Source organism: Polyodon spathula, chromosome 5 (genome assembly GCF_017654505.1).
Source record: "Polyodon spathula isolate WHYD16114869_AA chromosome 5, ASM1765450v1, whole genome shotgun sequence".
Classification (NCBI taxonomy): domain Eukaryota; kingdom Metazoa; phylum Chordata; class Actinopteri; order Acipenseriformes; family Polyodontidae; genus Polyodon; species Polyodon spathula.
In genome coordinates this window covers 28668126-28683393 of record NC_054538.1, presented here as the reverse complement: position 1 = coordinate 28683393, position 15268 = coordinate 28668126, and positions in this window count along the sequence as shown.

The window sequence follows — 15268 nt, the reverse complement described above, 5'->3', positions numbered from 1 at the left end:
ACACACACACACACACTGAACAAAAGTATAAATGCAACATACAGCAATTTCAAAGATTTTACTGAGTTACAGTTCATACAAGGAAATCAGTCAATTGAAATAAATTCCTTAGGCCCTAATCTATGGATTTCACAAGACTGGGAATACAGATATGCATCTGTTGGTCACAGATACCTTAAAAAAAAAAAAAGGTAGGGGCGTGGATAAGAAAACCAGTCAGGATCTGGTGTGACAATGTGGCAAAGTGCCTGCCCCTGTGTGTATTTTGTGTTGTGTTGTGTGTTAATGTTGGTGTATAGTCATTGGTACACAGGATATAAACGGGTCTGTGTAACACGAGTGTTTAAAATGTATATTTGTATTTAGGCACGAGGACCGCACAGCACTTCACGTGCACGTAAAATGTAAAATGTGAGCATGGGGAATTGCACTTCATTAATTCACGTGCAGTTGTACCATGACTACAATTGAATGATTGATTAGCAATCAAGTCAAGACACAGCTGCATAAAAGCTGCATGTTTTCAACCACTCTGGGTTGTGTGTTCGGTGAGTGGAGAACGGGATTGAAGATGGAGGTAATAATAAGAATAATAAGAATAATAATAATTGTTAAATCAGCTCACCATGTTTGTCTGTATAGTCCGTTTTGTTTGTCTCTTTTGTTTTGGCGAATGTGCCGTGTCCTCTGTTTTTTTGTTTGTTACAACCTTTTTATTTTCTATTCTGTTTATTTATTAAATGCTGAGCGAAACCATTCGCTCAGCTCCACCAAATTCAACCTGTTGGCTTATGCAGCGCAACACATCTCCTTCGCATAGAGTTGATCAGGCTGTTGATTGTGGCCTGTGGAATGTTGTCCCACTCCTATTCAATGGCTGTGCAAAGTTGCTGGATATTGGCGGGAACTGGAACACGCTGTCGTACACATCGATCCAGAGCATCCCAAACATACTCAGTGGGTGACATGTCTGGTGAGTATGCAGGCCATGGAAGAACTGGGACATTTGCATTTGCATACAGATCCTTGCGCCATGGGGCCGTGCATTATCATTCTGAAACATGAGGTGATGGCGGCGGATGAATGGCATGACAATGGGCCTCAGGATCTTGTCACGGTATCTCTGTGCATTCAAATTGCCATCGATAAAATGCAATTGTGTTTGTTGTCCGTAGCTTATGCCTGCCCATACCATAACCCCATCGCCACCTGGGGCACTCTTTCATAATGTTGACATCAGCAAACCACTCACCCACACGACGCTATACATGCTGTCTGCCATCTGCCTGGTACAGTTGAAACCGGGATTCATCCGTGAAGAGCACACTTCTCCAGCATGTCAGTGGCCATCGAAGGTGAGAATTTGCCCACTGAAATCGATTACGACGCCGACCTTTAGTCAGGTCAAGACCCTGGTGAGGACAACGAGCACGCAGATGAGCTTCCTTGAGATGGTTTCTGACAGTTTGTGCAGAAATTCTTCGGCTGTGCAAACCCACAGTTTCATCAGCTGTCCGAGTGGCTGGTCTCAGACGATCCTGCAGGTGAAAAAGCCAGATGTGGAAGCCCTGGGCTGGGGTGGCGTGGTTGTGAGGCCAGTTGGAAGTACTGCCAAATTCTCTAAAATGACGTTGGAGACGGCTTATGGTAGAGAAATAAACATTCAATTCTCTGGCAACAGCTCTGGTGGACATTCCTGCAGTCAGCATGCCAATTGCACGCTCCCTCAAAACTTGAGACATCTGTGGCATTGTGTTGTGTGACAAAACTGCACATTTTAGAGTGGCCTTTTATTGTCCCCAGCACAAGGTGCACCTGTGTAATGATCATGCTGTTTAATCAGCTTCTTGATATGCCACACCTGTCAGGTGGATGGATTATCTTGGCAAAGGAGAAATGCTCACTAACAGGGATGTAAACAAATGTGTGCACAAAATGTGAGAGAAACGTTTTTGTGTGTATGGAAAATATCTGGGATCTTTTATTTCAGCTCATGAAACACAGGACCAACATTTTACATGTTGTGTTTATATTTTTGTTCAGTGTATATATATATATATTGGAACAGTAAAGAAAATTTAGCTTTTAGGTTTCAAGCCTGATTTGTGCTCAAAAATCTCATTGCACCAAGTAACAAACAGTATTACGGATGCACATGGTCAGAACTTTAAAAGTTGAATGAAATATGGTGCTTTACCTTACAATACAGATAAATAGATAATATAATAACAGACAAATAGACAGACAGAGATACAGATATATTTTACTGGTTATAGCGTAGAAATAAGCATACTGTAGAAATAATACATGTTATAGCAATTTCTTATTGCTGTCCAGTTTGACATTTGTTTCCATCATACGACCACATCATGATAATCACATTTGCAATAGGCTACTAAGCAAAGTTAAGGTGTTTGTAATCAGCATTTTAAAAATGAATATGCATATACTTATATCATCATCCTTACCAGGAATAAGCGTAACTTTTTCTTTGCCACAAGCTGGTTTGGCAGCTGAATCCCTGTTTGCATTGATACTTTTTTCCTGACAGACCATGTGTTGCCAAGGTCTCCCGTCCAAACACTGCCACAGCAAGATCCTTAACCAAGCCAGCACTAGCGAATTACTAAGTCAGAAACCTTTTAAAACCTGTTAACAACATACATTCATGTAATTTTCTATGTTTTTTAAAAGTTTATTAATAATAATAATAATAATAATAATAATAATAATAATTTGTAGATTTTTATCTTTTCCTGTTATCTCTTCTGCAGGGAGAGATCTTTCCTGTTTTGGTCGTTATAAAACCTGAGTAAACAGAGTATGTATTTAAAATTTAACAAACAAATGGATACAAACTCACAGCTTCTTTTATTAATCGTTTACTAGCTCCATAAAAAAAAAAAAAAAAAAAAAAAAAATAAGACTACTAAATTTACTTTCAACCACATGTTCATGAAGTGATTACTCTAGTGGGAGCTAACAGTTCCTTCAGAATTAATCCAGAGAAAGAAAACACACAATCAAAAATAATCAAATTGACCTTTCTGCAATGCATAGTTTAGTTGTTTTAGTTCAGATATTTCTTTTTAAATTATCATTTTCGTTTTTTCAATCTCCTGTTCTCTTCCTCCAAGTATGAGGAGTCATTAATTTCTATCTTTTTCATTCATGTGTTCTCTGATGTTATATTTTTTTAGGTTTCCTTTGCTTTCTAAAATGAAAATAAATATATTGTATGGGAGAATTGTTTATTAATTATTCACAACTAGCTTACTAAATCTTTAACTTTTTTGTTTGTTTCTATTGTTTATTAATAGTGTATATATTTTTTATTGTATACTAAAATATCTATGAAGAATTTGTATTTCTTTTAAAGACGATCAACAACAACAGCTTCCTAACAATTACTTTAAAAGGTGCCTTTTAAAGAACATGATCATGAAACAGCCATCAAAGAAACTTACACTTTCAACTAGAACTACCATAGCAGTCATTTTAATGATTTTCTTCTGGGAAAATATCAGTAAGTGAGTTTTCATCTTGAAGTTAGCCACTGCTCTTTGGCAGAAACGGACCCAGGTCTGACTGACCAAAAGTGCAATGTTTATGCCTTTACAAAGGCCCAGGTCTCGATGAAGGCGTCTGGATATTTTTTTTTTTACAAGCTCTATGGTGGACTTCAGTTGTGCAAGGCAGTAGCAAAGGTCTACAAAGGGCAGTATAGAGCACCGCAAGTTCAGTCCTGATTCATATCGTATTGTAGCAAGGTACTGTATTTGAACTCAGTTTTAAGATGGCCGTGACTGTGGCACAAAATTGCTGACAGGGAGTCGCTTCACCATCGCCCCAGAAGAGACAAGCAAAGGGCACCAGATATAAAAACACATAACAAGTTCAGTATTTCCTGTAGTCATGTAGTATACAGGAAATGTGTTGAAATAAATATAGATAGTACAGTACACCACCCCATAAAAAGATAACTAACAGTAACAATAAGAATAGAAATGTAGGTGCAACCACTTTGCAGTGGTAGTATTGAGGGAAACATGTCTCCTTTAATTACACTGTTTCCCCAAGGCAAGCATCCAATTAATTAACACCATCCTAAACTGAACGGTTTATCGCCAAAATGGTGATGTCCTGCAGTGTATTCAAACATTTGCTTTCAGCAACCACAGTACTGTAATTACAAAAGATCACATGGTCATGCCTAACCACTGCATTAAGAAAGTGAAGTAGTCACGCTCTGTTATTGTATTCTCCAAGACACAAGTCTGACTTGTTCTCCAGACTAAACCTCTGAAGTAGTAGTCCGCAGGTTTCTCCCAAGGTCTGAAGTTCTTTTGTAGGGACATGTTCAGACGTGGACGTCTCTGTTCCCTGGTCTATTTCGGTTTTACCCAACCCCTCCTTTTCTATAAGAAAAAGCCTCCACATAGCCAACGCATTATGCAAACTGGTGGTCCAAGCCAGGAGGGTTGGCAAACAGTGGTGCTCTGTGCTACTTAGCAGGAAGCATGGGGCAGGCTCTTTCAGCAGTGCTGGGAGACTTGCAGCCTGGGGCTAGGTTTCAACCCTGTGGGCTGGCACCAAGCTGGGAACAGTGCGCTCTGTCAGGAATGAAGCCGTGGGAGCAGACCTTGAAAGGGTGATTGCCTGGTGAGACACTCCTTTTCTTCCCTTTATCTGTAAGTCAAAACTAAGAAGTGGGTCACTGACAACTGCCAAAGATAGAATTACAGTTGATTCTGCTAAGATGGATGAACTGTTTTTGTTTACATCAAATATGTTATTTGAAAGGTTCAACAAAGATGTATCTATAAATAAAAAACAAACATGAACAAAAACCACTGTATGTCTATCACTATGCGTTTGTTTTTGTTATTTATTGGTGCATCAGATTTTATTTTACTAAAACAGTACATTCAAGTTACCTTTTAAGGATGAAAAATATAAGCTGTTGAGCAAGGCTAGTACAGTATCATATCATACAAGAAAAGTATTAATATAAAATACATTTGTTTATTATATGGCATTCTGATAGGAAAACAACCATATAATTCCTTGAACTATTTTAAAATACAATTTCAGGATACATCAGAACATGTGTATGATTAGCTGGAGGGCAATAAGCTCTTTCAATATCAGATGGTTTTTTATATTTAAGTCAATTTAACATAAATGGATAAATAAAAACATTAATGTTTTTATTGTAGTATTATTTTGAATTTCTCCTTTACTGTAAGGCAGACTTTAAAACTTTTTGTGTTGGAAAACACCATATATTTAAATATTAATAATAATTAAAAAAAACAAAAAACAAAACTTAATTTGAATACATCAATGGTGACATTTCATTTCAAAAGGTAAGCATCCTTTCATGTAATGGTGAATAGATTACATTTTATATTTTCACGGTACATCAATGTAACAATTAGTTATGTAATACATGTAGCTGATATGTTCAGATAGTATAGTCCATGCAGTAATATTTGTTCAGTTCGATAATGTTTAAAATGTTCTTGTGAGTATTCTAGGCGTGTTAAGCAGAACTGGGTAGCACTGACACCCAAAGTGTGGTAGGAAAGGCATACAGTCTTATAGCAGTGCAGGAAATAGGCTACCTTGGCCTGTAGTAATTGAACAATGCATTTACTTTAAATAATAAAATACACATTTAGTTGGATAGTTTTATTTAATGCAAGAAAACCCCAGTCCTTCATAGGGACACATAGTGTGCAATGTCTGGGACTTTTCCAGAAAAAATAAATAAATAAATATATATATATATATATATATATATATATATATATATATATATATATATATATATATATATATATATATATATTACATTTTTTTATTCAATTAGTTACTGATGAATAAAACAACTAATTTTCTAATTTTAAAGATTTTGAGCTGAAGTGTAACATTACACAATTAGAAATACAGTAAACATTTCATAACACTGTGACAGTAGCAGAATTTTTTTTTTTGTACATGCCTTCTCAAGAGGAGTAAAAAAAACTAAACAAAAACAAAACAAAAGGGGTAGTAAAATTGCAACCTTCATTGTTCTATTTTCATGTGTCATTAAAGCTAAAAAAGCTCCCTCTTTCCTGAGGAGATAAATGCATCCTGTTCCGCAGTGAACTGTCTTTAGACCAGGCAAGGTCACACGCTTCAAGGTCCTGCTCCTTTGAGGTGCAGGGCACTCGACCACCAAACAGTGCCTCGTGTTTCACCTGCCCTAACCCTAACCTTCCTCCATTCACACGACCCACAGGAACAGAGGACTCTGCTGTTTGACAGCATATCCACACAATGAGCTGACATGGGAGTGCAAGTGATGTCTATTTGTTTGCCACAAATTCCACGGCATCAGCACTGAAACAAAGCTCCATTTGGCAAATAGTGTGCTCCAGAACCAAATGCATGCAGCTGGGCAGATTCCAGTGTAGTGGATCTATTACCTGTTGCCCAGGCAACCGACAAAATGGATATATGCTTTATTTACTTGTTGTTGCAATATTTGCCAGCAGTCTGTTTGACGCTGTTAAATAGGGAATATCACAGATCAGATGCCAAATGCCATATCAGCAACTTTATAGTGCGACAGACGGTATACGCATTTCTAACTTGCACATTCTTTAAAAATACTCAATCATTATTTGTACAGTATGAAACCAAAGACACGCTTTTTTATATCATAAATACAGAAGATCACTGTAAAAGAAGCTTGCATTAGTTTTCATTTTGCCTTGATTAGAATAAACTTCAGAAGTGTGGTAAATAACTTTCAGAATAGATCATGCAAATCATTCTGCTTTAATTGACACTGAGGATAAAAGTTTCATAATTTTTTTCCCCATGTCTCGAGCATTTGCCAGGTGATAAAACATGTGTTCATTTTATAATTTTACTGTGGATGAATGGAAAGCGTAACAGACTACAAATGTGTTGCTTTGATCTATTGTAAAAACATGCCCCCTTCACCTCCTGTCCTTCTCTGCTAAGCAGCCACACCTTCTACTGAATGTAGATTTTTTTTCATTTTTAAATTTCTTAAGACTTAGTTGCAGTTGAGGGACTTATCCTACCTAACATATTACGTTATTAGAAGGCTCAACTATTTTTTTTTTTTTATCTTTGGGCAATGTTTTCTAACGATCCATAAAAAAGGTGAAACCACGTATGATTGCTCTAAGAAGAGAGCCTGTGAGGCAAATGTATCATAAACACTGTTCTATTGGAATTACCCAAGCATCCCAACCTTATATTTTGTCCCAAAAGGGTTTGATAAGCAGTGTATTAACTGTTACCATAACTACTAGCATTTTTCTGTCTGTTTATTCCTATACTATTCAGCAGTATAAGAGTTCAGCAGCATTGCACATGCCGAGTCTCATGAAATGGTGTGACCACTGACAATGGTCTTAAATTGAAAACATCTTGAGATAACACATTTTAACGCTCTTGCAACTGTTACATGGTTTATGCAGATTTCTGGGCAAGGGCATGGGCAAGGCAAACCCATTATCTTGTGCTTCCCAACCCAGCGCTCCCACCACTGAACAAAAAGTGCACATACAAAATACATTATTTCCTTCTCTCAGCATTCTCATTCTTACTCTCAACTGCCCACCCCAACACATGGTGTCCTCAATTATATGTTCAAACCATTAATTAGTGATGACTTTTTCCTGTGGAATATTGAGCCCTAAGTATCAAAATCAGAAAAATATGAACATGTCTTGTTGAGCCCTATAGACAGCAGTCACAGACCTTTGATTGTGTGGTTGTAAGTGTTCGGCAGCTACCTCTAATCAAATTGAGAGTCTATTTCATGTGCACTCTTTGCTGTGCCAGGTCTGAGGGTGACATCTACATGCTCAGCGAAATTATATAGTTGCTGCTAATTGGTTCCAGCGGGGACGTGACTTATAATGACTGTTAGTGATGATTTGTATAGACATTGATCTATTTTTGGGGCAGGCTGCAGTAAAGTAAAAGTGTGGTTTTCAGTGGCTGGTTAAGAACATCGACTGGTCTTTACTTTGTACAGCTAGGCAGATCCAGTCAATAAACAGCATGATGAATAAGCAGGCAGTCCAGAGGACAAAGGGTTAGAACAACAACTAGCACATTATTGCTGGTCTGCGGTGGTCTATAAAACGGTAACTTAAGTGAAGTGAGCAAGATCTGGGCGATCACAATAAACATCCTCCACAAGAACAGAGGCGTTATTGGATTCTCATGAGAAACTGAGCAACATCAGACCATCAACGTCACACAAATCTGCTGAAGCAGTATCAAGATGGTTTGAGAACACAGACTACAAACGATTTCCCAGGCCGTTTACAGTGCACACTTCCAATTTTAGCATAAATGGGGTCAAGGATGGGAGGTAAAGGTTGGACAGGGACAAAACGAGATGTTAAAAATAGGAAAGGACAATACTGTGACTTCCAGCCATCTTGTAAGATGAACAGCCAGCTACCATTCAGGGTTCCCTGGCTTGTCTATTTTCTGCCACAGGGAGACGATAGGAAGGAACAGCTTGTTTCCTGTAAATAGAGAGAAAATTACAGCTATCATTGTTTTGACAACGGAAGCTCAGAGGATTTTTTTTTTCTCTCACTTATGACTACCGTCATATTTAACCTGCAGATGAATATATCCTAAGGGTCCTCTGGAAACCTTTATGCTTTTAAATTAAATGTCTCTTGGTGTCAAATGAAAATCTAAGCAGATGCTGCTTTAAAGGAATGCAACCCATGTTTTGATAACTACTTAGAACAAGTATTTGCCTCAGCAAGAAACGTGCTGAATCTTGAAGTAGGAAATGTGTCAAATGGTTCATCTGGAGAAATTTTAATCCTTTTTTTTTCTGAGTGCAAAAATGGTGGAGTTAGGTTTCAACAGATTTCATTATCTTCCATAATAGCAGCCTTTTTTGTGATTTTGGTGCTCATGAAACGCTGACTCCTGCCCTCTTAACCTCAGCAACGATAGCAGTGGAAATGTGCCTTTTGCTACAAAGCAACACAAGCATAATCCAGGCTGTGTGGTCCAGTGGTTAAAGAAACAGGCTTGTAATCAGGAGGTCCCTTGTTCAAATCCCAGTTCAGCCATTATGTGACCCCAAGCAAGTCACTCAACCTACTTGTGCTCCCTCTTTCAGGTGAGACGTTCTTGTAGGTGAATCTGCAGCTGATGCATAGTTCACACACCCTAGTCTCGTATCTTGTAAAGTGCTTTGTGATGGTGGTCCACTATGAAAGGTGCTATATAAAGATTACTATTATTATTATTATTAAGGAGGAGTTGAGAGAGCAGTTTAATCACCATGCCAACCCTATCCTTCTCCCTCATAAGACTGAAAATAGGTAAAGTAGTGTACTAGGTCTAGAAACCATAAAGATTATCTCGGTAAGCTCTTTGCTGTAGTTCAATTACAAACAAATGCTACTTGTAAAAGGGAACCCTCACGGTTACACTGAAAACCATTTTTCAGTCTAACCATTTTTAGAATAAACAATAATGAAATGTCCCTTCTTTCTGTAAGTTAATTTTCCTATTGTAAATGATTACAAAATTGTGTTTATTTATGCATCAATATGGCCAAGTATCTGCTTTGTTAGTTCATGCAATGCATTTTATCTGAAAGTCAATCAGCATGTAAGGTAGCCTTGAGGCTTCATATGTTAAAATGGATCTTTAAATATAGTTGTTCTAAGTGTAATAAATTAGACATAACTCACACTTAAATTAGCTCATGAATCTATTTTTAGCAGTGCCTTATAATTCTTACAGTATTTGGACATGGACAGATTTTGTAAATAAAGCTGCTCCTCTTATTCAAATCACAGTCTGCTTTGCACTTTTCTTTTGATAATATGGGACTGCCACCAAAGGTCACCAAAACATTTTTCAAGAGTTATAACATCAGCTACCTGCAGCCTATTTTAGTCAATGAAAATATGAGGTTGAATGAGACAAAACAAGATGTCAAAGCCTGTAATTTGGAAAATATTTACAGGAAGACCCTAGTTTCTTTGAAGGGTGTTCAGCACCAGTTGCAGCAGATTCCAGAGATAAGGTGGAAGAATGACGCTGAATACATTGGGAGGAAGAAGCTGACATCCAGGGTCGACAGCCGCAAATGAAATTAACCAGCCAGGGAGACAGACAGCTAATTACACCACAAATAGCAGCACAGCTGAACTCATCCCAGAAGGAAGTTGTCTAAATCCATATCAGTGAATCATATCATATCCACATTGAAGGGATGACACAAAGCTTAGGGTATGGGTAGTGCACACACAGCAGCAAAATAAATACATAAATAAATAAAATAATAAAAAAAAAGATTAGGCAACAAAAGCAAACAATAAAATCTGACAATGAATATTGGAAACTCACCTTTAAGTTGTTATCATGCAGAGATAAGCAAACAGTTGATCGGTCAAAGATACCATTTTTAACTTGCCTCAAAAACCCAGAATATTGAAAACTAAAAGAAAAAAAACTGGTGTGACAACATGCATAAGCTGAGAGAACAACAGCATAACCAACTGGGGGACTCGATGGATTGAATTGGATATCAAGCCTTTGACCTCTAGGTTAGTGTACCATGTCAAACAGAACCAAGGTCTGTTGTGACAGAAAAAGTGCAATGATTTGTGATGACCTCAGCCCAGGTGTCTTAGTGTCACCATCACAATAACCTCTATCACAATATATAAACATAATGCAGATCTATTATTCTACATACTGTATACTACCAGTTTTGACTTTCCACTTCCCACATACTTTAGTAGGAACCACATCTGTATCTTCGTGTCAAACACCTATTCTGTACAACAGCACCTGAAATGTAACAATTCAGTCCAAAGCTCTCTCTTCCCTAATGTTCCAGAGTATTAGTGTAGGGTGTGTGTAGGGTCCAAAGCCTGAGACTTGCAATAAAACAATTAAGGTCCATATGATCACTGCTGTTTATACAATACAATAATATTCTACACTTATTTAAAGAGAGCTTTGAACGCCGGATATCTGTAATCTACAAAACAATGATACATTTTGTTCAGTTGAAATCAAGGACAAAGTGTGCTAACTACAAAGTGGGGATATATAACAGTGTCTTAGCGCTAAGGGGATGCAAAACGACATGCCAAGTTGCTGGAAGACTGCTGCTCGGTATAGATATTTCTATCCTTGTAAATTCACATTTAGACTCAAAAAGGTTTTGATTTGAGGGCAACTGGTCTTCAGCAACTGTTATCTTGAGCAGCTACATGTATTAAAACATCAATATCAAAAGGGTCTTATCTAAGGGACTCCACGCCCCTATTTAATTTGTATAATTAAAAAAAAAAAAAATGTATGAGGTGTGGCTACCAGATAAAAATTCAAAGCAGTGAATAGTTTGCAGTGTGTGCTAGGTCAAAAGCTATCAGCTTCCCTAATATCATCAGAGGGGGGTGAAGAACCACCCCTCCCGGAGACAGATCCGCCCCGGGTCCCTCTCTCTGGCGTGGAGGCTGTCTCGGCCCCCGTGGCTGAGACGAGCCCCGCCGAGGGGCCGGAGAGGGGTGAAGAACCGCCCCCACAAGAACAAAAGCTACCTCAGGACTCGTCTCCAGGGAGGAGACGGACTCGGCCTCCGAGGCAGAAATGGGCTCCGCGGAGCCCATGCAAGAGACCCCCGCCGAGGGGCCGGAGGGGGGCGAAGAGCCCCTCTCCCAAGAGCAAAAGCTGCCTCGGGCGTCCCTCTCTTGTGGCGACGGGAGTTCCGGCTCTCGTGCTGCTGCGGAGGGGGATAGTGAAACACCTGCCGAGGCAGAAGCGGGCTCCGAGGAGCCCGCGCTCGTATCGGCTGCCGGAGCGCAGAAGGGAGGGGAAGAACCAGAGAGGGCAGAAGGTGATGCCCTCGAGGTAGATCCCCTCCCGGAAGCGCAAAGGAGCCGCGAGACCGGTTCCCGACCCACCACCGAGGGGCCGGTCTCTGTTGCGGTCAGCGAGGGGGCGCAGGAGGAGCCCTCGAAAGAGCTGGCCGTGACCGAGGGAGGGGAAGAACCCGAGAGGGTAGATCCCCTCCTTCCGAGGGCCAAGGACGGGCCTGAGACCGTGCCTCGGCCCTCGAAAGAGGGACCCAAGCCGTCACGCTCGGCGGCACATGCCGAACGCCCGTCTGCGCCCCCTAAATCTAGGGTGCAGACGGCGCCCGCGAGGGTCCCTCCACTGATGTCTCCTGTCGCGTCCCCTGGGGGTGGGGCGCCGGGAGACTCGGTGAAATTCAAAATACGACGCAGCGCACTCACCCACCAATGTGAGTGCGTTGTGCTTCTCCACCGCGAGTTGAGCGGTGGAGAACCGGAGGAGGGGGAGGAGGACTCGGAGGCCACGTGTGGCGTGGCCTCGGAGGGTCTGTCCACCCCTTCTCCGGACATCCCTGCGGCGGAGCTCCTGGACTTCCTGGAGGCCACCATCCACCGCAGGGACAAGGTACAGCTGGCCCTGGACAAATGGGGGGATTTCCAGAGAATTCTAAGCTCTGTGCGATCCTTCCTCCGGGCCAGCCACGGCAACAAATCTTCGGGCACGTGCGTGCACACTCGTGCCCGAAAGCTTCACGACCAGTTGGTGAACTTCGGGAGGTCTCAGGATCTCCCGTGAGTGTCGCCAACTACTCCTGACGGAGGACCATGTATTCCATCGGTACCGTCAACGTCAACGGGTGTAAGGACCATTTCCGCAGGGCCCAGGTAATCTCCTACCTGAAAAAGGGAGGTTACTCTGTGTGCTTCCTGCAGGAAACCCACTTGACTCCGCAGGCCGAGGCCAACTGGCTGCTGGAGTGGGGGGGGAGAGTGTCGTTCAGCCACCTCACCGCGACATCTTGTGGGGTGGCGACGCTCTTCTCCAGGTCCTTCGTTCCCACGGTACTCGATGTGGCCAACGTCGTGCCGGGCCGTCTGCTACACCACCGGATCCGGGACGGGGACGCTACCGTTCACCTCTTGAACGTGTACGCTCCGTCCACGGGTCCGGCGAGGGTCCACTTTTTCCGCCGGATGTCCGCCCACCTGAACACCATCAGCGCCGACGAGCTCGTGGTCCTCGGGGGGGATTTCAACTGCACCCTCGAGGCCGCGGACCGGGTGGGGCGGGAACCCTACCCGCTCTCGTCGGCGGCCCTGAGAGAGCTGATTGCTCGGCTCTCTCTGGTGGACATCTGGCGGTGGCAACACCCGGACGCCTCGGCCTTCACCTACACCCGGGTGAGGGAGGGGCGGGTGTCTCAGTCCCGGATCGACAGGTTCTACGTCTCGCGGAACCAAGCTCACTGTGTTCGCGCCTCCGACATCAGGCCGGCGCCGTTCACGGACCACAACCTGGTGGCCGTGACGGTGGCCGTGGTGCCGGCTAGGCACGCCGCTGCCTACTGGCACTTTAACAACAGCCTGTTGGAGGACGAGCGCTTTGAGCGGTCTTTCCGGGACTTTTGGACGGTCTGGCACGGCAGGCGATCTCGCTTCCCCACGTGGCGTCAGTGGTGGGACGTGGGGAAAGCGCAGAACAAGATCCTCTGTCAGGAGTACACGAGGGGCGCGAGCAGGCGGAGGGACTCACGGATCGAGCGGCTGGAAAGGGAGCTGCTCGATCTGGAGAGCCGCCTGGCTCGCGGGGACCAACTCGAGCAGAGCGCGTACGAGGAGAAGAAGAGCACCCTGCGGGACCTGCAGCTCCAGCGGTCCCGGGGGGCGTTTGTGCGCTCGTGGGTCCAGTTCCTTCGGGAGATGGACCGCAGCACACACTTCTTCTAAGCGTTGGAGAAAAAGAAGGGAGACCGTAAAAACATCACCTGCCTCCTGGCGGAGGATGGCTCCCTTCTGACGGATCCGGAGAGCGTGAACGAGAGGGCCAGGGCCTTCTACTCTGCCCTCTTCTCTCCGGATCCCGTCGACTCCGACGCGTGCAGGGTTCTGTGGGACGGGCTTCCCACGGTCAGCGGGGGCGTGCGGAACGAGTTCGAGGGCCACCTGACCCTGGCCGAGCTCACCGACGCCCTCAGTCAGATGCCCTACAACAAATCGCCGGGCATCGACGGGCTGACCATGGAGTTCTACAAGAAGTTTTGGGACTTGCTGGGGCCCGCCTTTGCGCGGGTCCTGGCGGAAGCCTACGAGACCGGGGAGATGCCCCTTTCGATGAGGCGGGCCGTTATCACGCTCCTGCCCAAGAAGGGGGATCTGCGCTGCCTCAAGAACTGGCGCCCGGTCTCGCTGCTATGCACGGACTACAAAATCGTGGCCAAGGCCGCCTCCCTGAGGCTCAAGTCCGTGCTGGCAGACGTGATCCACCCCGACCAGTCCTACACGGTCCCGAACCGGACGATTTTCGACAACATCTTCCTGGTTCGGGACCTCCTGCACTACTGCAGGAGGACCGGTCGGTCGGTCGCCTTCCTCTCCCTGGATCAGGAGAAGGCGTTCGACCGGGTGGATCACGAATATCTCTTCGGAACCCTGCGAGCATTCGGATTCGGGCCGCGCTTCGTGGGCCTGTTCCGGATGCTGTACGCCTCTGCCGAGTGCTTGATCAAAGTCAACTGGTCCCTGACCGCGCCCCTCGCTTTCAGGAGAGGAGTACGTCAGGGCTGCCCTCTGTCCGGACAACTGTACGCGCTGTGCATCGAGCCCTTCCTCTGCCTCCTTCGCGGGAGGCTCACGGGGTTGGCGCTCGGCGCGCCGGACACGAGGGTGGTCCTGTCGGCTTACGCCGACGACGTGCTCCTGGTGGCCTCGGATCTGGCTGATCTGGAGAGAATGCGGAGCTGCCAGAGCGTTTACTCTGCCGCGTCCTCTGCCAGGATCAACTGGACTAAATGCTCTGGGTTACTGGTGGGTCCCTGGCGGGCGGACTCCCTCCCTGCCGCGCTCCAGCAGTTCCAGTGGAGCGCGGACAGCTTCAAATACCTGGGAGTCCACCTGAGCCCCGCGGAGGCCTCGGTCGCCGCCAACTGGACGGAGTTGGAGAACAAGGTGGCTGCGCTACTGAGGTCGTGGTTGGGTCTGCTGAAACTGCTTTCCTTCAGGGGAAGGGCTCTGGTCATTAACCAACTGGTGGCGTCGATGCTTTGGCATCGACTCACTGTCCTGAGCCCGCCCCCTGAGTTTGTGGCCAGGGTCCAGAGGAAGCTGACGGACTTCTTCTGGGCCGGAAAGCACTGGGTCTCTGCGGCGGTTCTGAGCCTCCC